Consider the following 7359-nt stretch of genomic DNA (forward strand, 5'->3'; position numbering starts at 1 on the left):
AGACTTATTACAGCATAACTAAGGGAGGATTCAGGGTCACCTGATCTAACCCTAACTATATGCTGCAAAAAGGAAAGGAGAAGAGGGGCCTGAAAGCTGAAGTCTCTGCCTCCCATTTTACTTTTAAATACTGTAGGAACCACAAGTAAGCCCGCAGTCTGACAGCAAAGTGCTCTAATGGGGTGATATGGTACTATAAGGTCATTAAGATAAGATTGGGGCCTGATTATTTAACACCTTGTGTGTGAGAAGCAGGACTTTAAATTCGATTATGGATTTAACAGTGAGCCAAGGAAGAGAATAATAATTCCCCTGTAAAAACAGAGGCATCATGGTTTATGCATGGAAAAAAAACCTGATCAGTCATCTTGTGATGCAGCATACATCCTCTCTATTGCACGAGGGTGTAACCATTTCATTTTGTAAATCCACTCTTCCAAGTTTGTGTTTCACCATCTTTTCAACATCCTATATTAATCACCACACTGTGTTTATATACTACTGCTACTAAAACTGATTCTAGAGTACGATTTCACTGACTCAGACGGTATAGCAACTGTGATAGTTTGTCTTAAAACAACAGTAATTTTACATTTTGACTTTTTAGATTAGATTTTTGATCATAATCTTGAAATTTCGGCTTTTTTCTCAAAATGATCAATAATATTTTTTTAATGTGGTCCTAATACTCTGTTGCAGAGATCAGTGGATCCCAATCCTCAGAAAACATTTCGCACTGTTGTTGCAACAACAGTGGCCTCCTGTTACGGTACCATGCTAGGATTCAGTGCTTTAGAACGGTCCATGGGATGGCTGCAGCTCAGGCAGTAGAGCACATCATCTAACTAATCAGATGGTTGGTGGCTTGATTCTTGTCTGCATGCCAAAGTATCCTTGGGCAAGATACTGAAAACCGCGTTTCTCTGTGATGTGTTCATTGGATTGTGAATGCTAAATATAAAACAGAGTAGAAAGAGGTGCCTGCATGAACAGGTGAATGAGGCATGTTGTATAAAGTGCTCAAGTAGAGAAGGACTCTATAAGAACCAGTCCATTTTAAAAGTCTTGAGTGCTTCACAAGAAGGCAGCTGCTCTTCTTTTTAGTTTGTAAAGATGTTTCACCTTTCATCTGAGAAACTTCTTCAGTTTAAAACAACTGATGGAGAGTCCCAGGTATTTAACCCCTTGTGGGATTGAAGGTCATAATTTTGTTAGCAATTGCTGTCATGTTGGGATAGAGCATTGAACCCTGTCATATTAAATGCAGCTGCTTTAACCTTTGAGACAAAGCAAACATGGTTTCCTTGAACTAACACACTTGATGGAGCTCAGCTATCTCCTATGCCATCTATCCAATTTACACATCTTTTATGCATACATATGCTGCATTGCAAAGTGCACTCATAGTGACCAGTGATAGCTGGGTCCATTGTCTCTCCAGGATTTCTTATTTAAGTCCTACAGTGTAGATGTCCTGCTGAAAACACTCCGTCAGGTTGGCCTGTAAATATTCATCATCACAACTAGTCTCTTTTTGCAAAAATATCAGTTATGATCACTTATGCTTGCATTGGCCTGAAACTATCATGACAGCATCTTCTCACCACAGTGAGAGAGACAAACTGACGTGACACTTGCTGTAAGCTTGGCCAAGTGGAAAATACTTCTGCTGTCACTCTCAGTGGCTCAGTGTCTGCATGTCTCTTCTAGCTTTCCAGTCTCACAGCAGTGAGTGGAAACAGAGTTCTGTTGACTCACTCCCTTCTGGGAAATAGTTTTTAAAGAAGTGGTATTTCTGTCTGGTCCTGTACATTCTGGCCGATATTAACAAAGTTAACATTTTAAAAATATTAATGAGTGAAAAATAACTCAGGAAGCCCATATCTGGAAAAAAATATTGAAAAACCATCTATTGAGACAAAATAGCTGACATCCTCTTGAATGTCACTCCAGGAGACATTTTTGTACATCTTGAGATATTAAAGAATGCCAAAAGTCAAATTTCACACATCTAGTTCAAATCTATTGTAGCACACATCTAGTGTAGCACTGTTGTTGCTTCATTGGTGCTTATTATTGGGTGTGGCCTCTTAGCACACACACTAATAAGACCAAAACAACACAAAAGCCTTCATCACTTTGGAGGTGTGTGCCAAGTTTCTCACTTTTAAACTTTTCTGTCCCCTTAAACACTTCCTGTTTCTTGGTGAGTTGCCATGCCACCAGTATGCTTTCATAAGAAAGCATCAGGGTCAAAAGTTCAGACCACATTTAAGATGAATCCAGTCAACCTGTGAGGAGTAGTACACAAAAGCATAAAACATGACGCTGCATGTTTCTACTAGGTTACGCTCCAAATATTTCTTTTGGCATATAGCCTTGGCATATATTGTGACTGTTGTCACAAGCTGGACTCTTATTATTCATCAGAAGTTTGGCAAGATTGAACAATGTATGTGTGAATGACAGAAAATTACAACTTTATGGTGAATGATTGAACATTCCCCTCAATGAAAAGTCAACAGCTTTACACTTTGCACTAGCGTCACCAAAGTCTGTAGCTGATCAGACCAAATATGAAGTTGATCCTTTTGATCCCTAGAAGAAATCTGAAGACGTACACTGTCTGAAAATCACAATAAAGTCTTTTAAAATCAAAATGGCAGATGTCCTTTTGAGTTTGGTTGTTGTTTGGGGTTTTGGGATGTTACACATGTGTCGAACAGATGGTCGAATAGTGGTGGTGCCATTTTGTACCCTCCCTGTTTGAAACCCATCAAGATATACAGGTTTTTATCTATTTTAGAGCATATTTTGGTCCTCAAAAAGGTGATTTATTTGAAATATTAAATAGAAAACAGAGCAGTATCTGCTCTGGTTGGTTGTTGGTACATGGGACTTAATAATTACATTTAAGTAATTCAAAAGTTGTTATTTTTAGAAGATAAAGTGTGTTTGTTTTTTAGTATATCATGGATATTTTTGACAACTTTATCCTTTTTCTTCACTTTTATGGTTGAGGGCTAATGTAGAGTTGGTGATAAAATTACACAGCTTTAGGTTTTTGCTTAGCTATATGAATGATTATTGGTAGTTATACTGGCACACAAGGCTTTGGACAGAGCCTTGTGTGCATAATAAGTAATGCCACAAGTGAACCATGAGGCATTACTTATTCTGGACCTTAAAAAGGTGCCAGAGTTATATTAGGGTATCTAATGGTCGAGCCATGAATACTCTTCATATAACAGTAACATGTAATTTTACAAGCTAGATATTGTTCTGTAAGCAATGTTTCAGTTGATGATTATTTGTAGTTTAAACATGCAAATGCAAATATTTGTGTAATTCTAATTCTTGCATTTGTATAATGTCTCTTTGCTCCCATTTGCAGTCACTTAGAGGCAAGGCAGCAAATGGCTCAGTGATCTCTGTCGTCTCACTGCATAATTTTCCCATTCCCACTGATGGCCTTGGATGGCATCCATTGTAACAGGGCCTCTGATTAGTGATTAAAATGTTTACTGGTACATGGGGAAATGGATCTAGGCAATAGTCCACCTCCATAGCCTAAGCACGCAGCTCTAAGCAGGCAGCTAGCTTCACACAGACAGATTGCTCAGTGGCTGATGTCTTTTTAACACCATTTAAAATGATGGAAATTTAGGGAGGGTGGGTCACTGATGCATGAATGATCGATCTATCTATCCATCCATCCATCCATCCATCCATCCATCCATCCGCATACATATAATTAATATGTCATTAATTGTTGAATTAACAATAGCTCAACAATGTGGGATTACAGTGTTGTGTTGTTTGACACCCCCCCCCCCCCCCGGCTGCCTATAGACAGCTTGGAGAGGGTAAAAGGTCTTAATAATTAGGTTATTGTGCTGAAAGTCCTGAAACTGTTCTATATTTCCTAATAATAAAGTATTTTTATTCTTAATCAAATATTAATCAAAATATAAGTTTGATTATTACACAAATAAGAAATGTAATTTGAGTAGTAGAAATGGCTGTTCTAATATCGGAGCTTTGTCTGTGTGTGTGTGTGTGTGTGTGTGTGTGTGTGTGTGTGTGTGTTCGCACATGAGCCAGCTTCAACCTTGGCAGTTTTGTGTGTGTGGAGGAAAGCATAAAGATAAGAACTGTATTTCTAACTCATCATACACATAATCCTGAATTAGAATAATAATAATAATAATAATAACTTTATTTATAAAGCGCTTTCAAACAAAGTGCTGTACAACTATTTGAAACTAAAAAGATAAGTAAAATAAAAGCGATACATAGCAATACAGGTAAAAGACACAATACAAGTTAAAAACAGTAAAAATTGAAAAACTAAAAGCAATAGAATTAAGACATGTAAGATAGGGTGAACAAATGTGTCTTCAGCTTAGTTTTAAAAACCTCCACAGAGCATGCCTGCCGGATATCTTGAGCGAGGTTGTTCCACAGAAACGGGGCACAAAAAGAAAAAGCCTGCTCTCCAATTGTCTTTTTTCTGGCTCTAGGAACCTTTAGAAGGCCAGAGTCCTGGGATTGGAGAGCACGGGATGGAACATAAAGATGTAAAAGGTCGGAGAGGTATGTATGTGCCAGTCCGTTTAAAGCCTTGTAGGTGAGCAGCAGGACCTTAAAATCTGCTCGAACCTGACAAGGTAGCCAATGCAGAGAGTTCAGTACAGGGCTAATGTGCTCAAATTTCCCAGTTCTTGTTAAAATGCGAGCAGCTGCATTTTGCACCATCTGTAGACCTCTAAAACTTTTCTTTGGTAGCCCAGAAAGAGCATTACAATAATCAATACGTGAAGACACAAATGCATGGACAAGAACCTCTGCAGTGTCGCTTGACAAAACTTGTCTGATTCTGGCTATGTTCCTCAAATGGTAAAAGGCGGTCTTTGTTATCTCTTTTACATGAGACTCGAAAGAGAGCACCATGTCGAACCACACTCCCAAGTTTTTTACCTTGTCCCTGCAATTTATGACACTGTCATCAATTCTCAAGATGAAATTTTGGGACAAGTGCTGAAATTTGTGTGGCCCAATGACCATCAACTCTGTTTTATCAGTATTTAGGAGCAAGAAATTATCCGATAACCAGCCCTTAATTGCAGATAGACAAGATTCTAGTTTAGAGACTTCAGCATCATTTCCAATGGTTAAAGGAACATAAAGCTGCAGGTCATCAGCGTAACAATGAAAGGTTACATTAAAAGAACGTAAAAGAACACCAAGAGGCAGCAGGTACATAGAAAACAGCAATGGTCCAAGTACAGAGCCCTCAGGGACCCCGTGCCTCACGGCACAGGTCTCGGAGAGATCATTTTTAAAACTAACAGTCTGAGACCTCCCAGACAGGTAAGATCTCAGCCACGATAAAACATTTCCTGTAATTCCAATAAAATGTTCAAGCCTATCCAATAAAATGCAGTGATCCACAGTGTCAAACGCAGCACTTAGATCCAGCAGTAATAAAACTGAAGTGCGATCGTTGTCTGCATTTACCAGCAGATCATTTACCACTTTTACTAAAGCTGTTTCTGTGGAGTGATTTGGTCTAAAAGCAGACTGAAATGGTTCAAACAGATTGCTTGTTGACAAATGCTCAGTGAGCTGCTTAAAAATCACTTTTTCAAAGACTTTAGATAAAAAAGACAGATGTGAGATGGGTCTATAGTTTGCGACCATGTCAACATCCAGTCCAGGCTTTTTCAAGATTGGCACTACCACAGCTGATTTAAAACATTCAGGGAAGACTCCGGTCATCAGTGAAGTATTTAAAAGAAACAGAATGTAGGGTCCTAATGCTGACCAATAGCATTAAGTGTTGTTATTATTAAACATGGAACCATCATTTATGTGGTTTTATTGAGGGTTAACACAGTTGCACAAACACTTAACACTATTCACTATTACATTGAATTTAAAACAACATATTAAACGTAAATATGTACCAGTTACCATAACTTTTACGTGGTTTCACTAAGGGTTAATTATGCTCAATTGCTCTATACTGGTATGTTGAATATAAATAAATGAATCAAAATAAAGATGTTTATTTAACCAGAAAATAAAACAACAGTGATAACAGGCCTCATTGAGAGCCTTTACAGAGTCTGACCCTGGTGTGTGTGGTGCAGGATGGGGGTGAGAGTGACACACTGCAGCCACGAGTCTCACTGAATGACTTACAGAATGAATGATTTAATAAAAGATGTTACATAAAATACATTTAAAAAGATGTCTGACAAACAGTTGTAAAAGATAAAGTATTCCTCTTTATTTAAATTAAGATGGGATTATGTTACAAAAAATGTTCCTGTAAAAATGTGCTAAAGATAAATATAACTGAAGCAGAATTACATAAACTGAGTAAAACATGCAATGAATTCTATCCATGTGTGACTGAATGTTTCAATGTGATGTGAATTCTCTATGTTAAAAATAACAAAGTGAAAGTAATGAAATGATTTTAAAGTTTAACCGTTGTGTTAACTCTTGTAAGTCAGATAAGGTGTGGGTGGTCATTGGATGATTAGATGTCAGCAATTTGATTGGACGGCCAAAATGTGTACCCCACCTCAGCTCCAGCTGAGCTCTTCATACCAACTGACTGATAGAATTAGGGCTATTAGGACTTTTCAGTCAGAGAGCCGAAACCAACAAAAATAGTTTTTTGTTTTTTTCCTCGCTCTTTATCCAAAGTAAAAGTAACAAGAACCTTTTGTACTGTGTTATGGGATCACTGTCAAGCTGAAAAATGAAGTTATTGCCTATCAGATGCTTTCCAAACCATATTGGACAATAGATCCAATGACTGAGAATACTTTTCTGTAAGATCACCAACCACACTGGCTAAAACCGTCCCAGAGCCTCCACTGTGTTTTACAGATGGCTCACTCACTGTTACTTACCTTACTACTGACTTCGTTTGAACTGGGCTTCTTCTCCCAGTTTAAAGGAACTGTTATTTTTTGTTTCTTTGTCAATTCTAGTGTGAAGACTGTCCGTACTGTACTGATTCCTTTGCAAAGGTTTCTTTTAATAAATCTCAGAAAAACACAGTTTGGCTTCAACACTCAATTTATTTTTTCACAACACCCTCAGGTCCCGTGTCAGGTCTTTGGTGGATTCCCCCTCCCCAATTCATTAAGGACATGACTTTCACCATTCATCTGCCATAGTGTTTTAGGCCTGCTACATCTTTTGTCCTCAGTTTGTCAAGTTTCCTCAAACTTTTTGGGATATCTTGCACACCATGCAAAGATGTGTTATGTTTTTGTCTAACAACTGTTGGTGCAAAAAGAACACCATTTATGCCTGTCAAACAGTTCTGACATTTTT

This window comes from Oreochromis aureus, linkage group 14, assembly GCF_013358895.1.
Source record: "Oreochromis aureus strain Israel breed Guangdong linkage group 14, ZZ_aureus, whole genome shotgun sequence".
In the NCBI taxonomy this organism is placed as follows: Eukaryota; Metazoa; Chordata; class Actinopteri; order Cichliformes; family Cichlidae; genus Oreochromis; species Oreochromis aureus.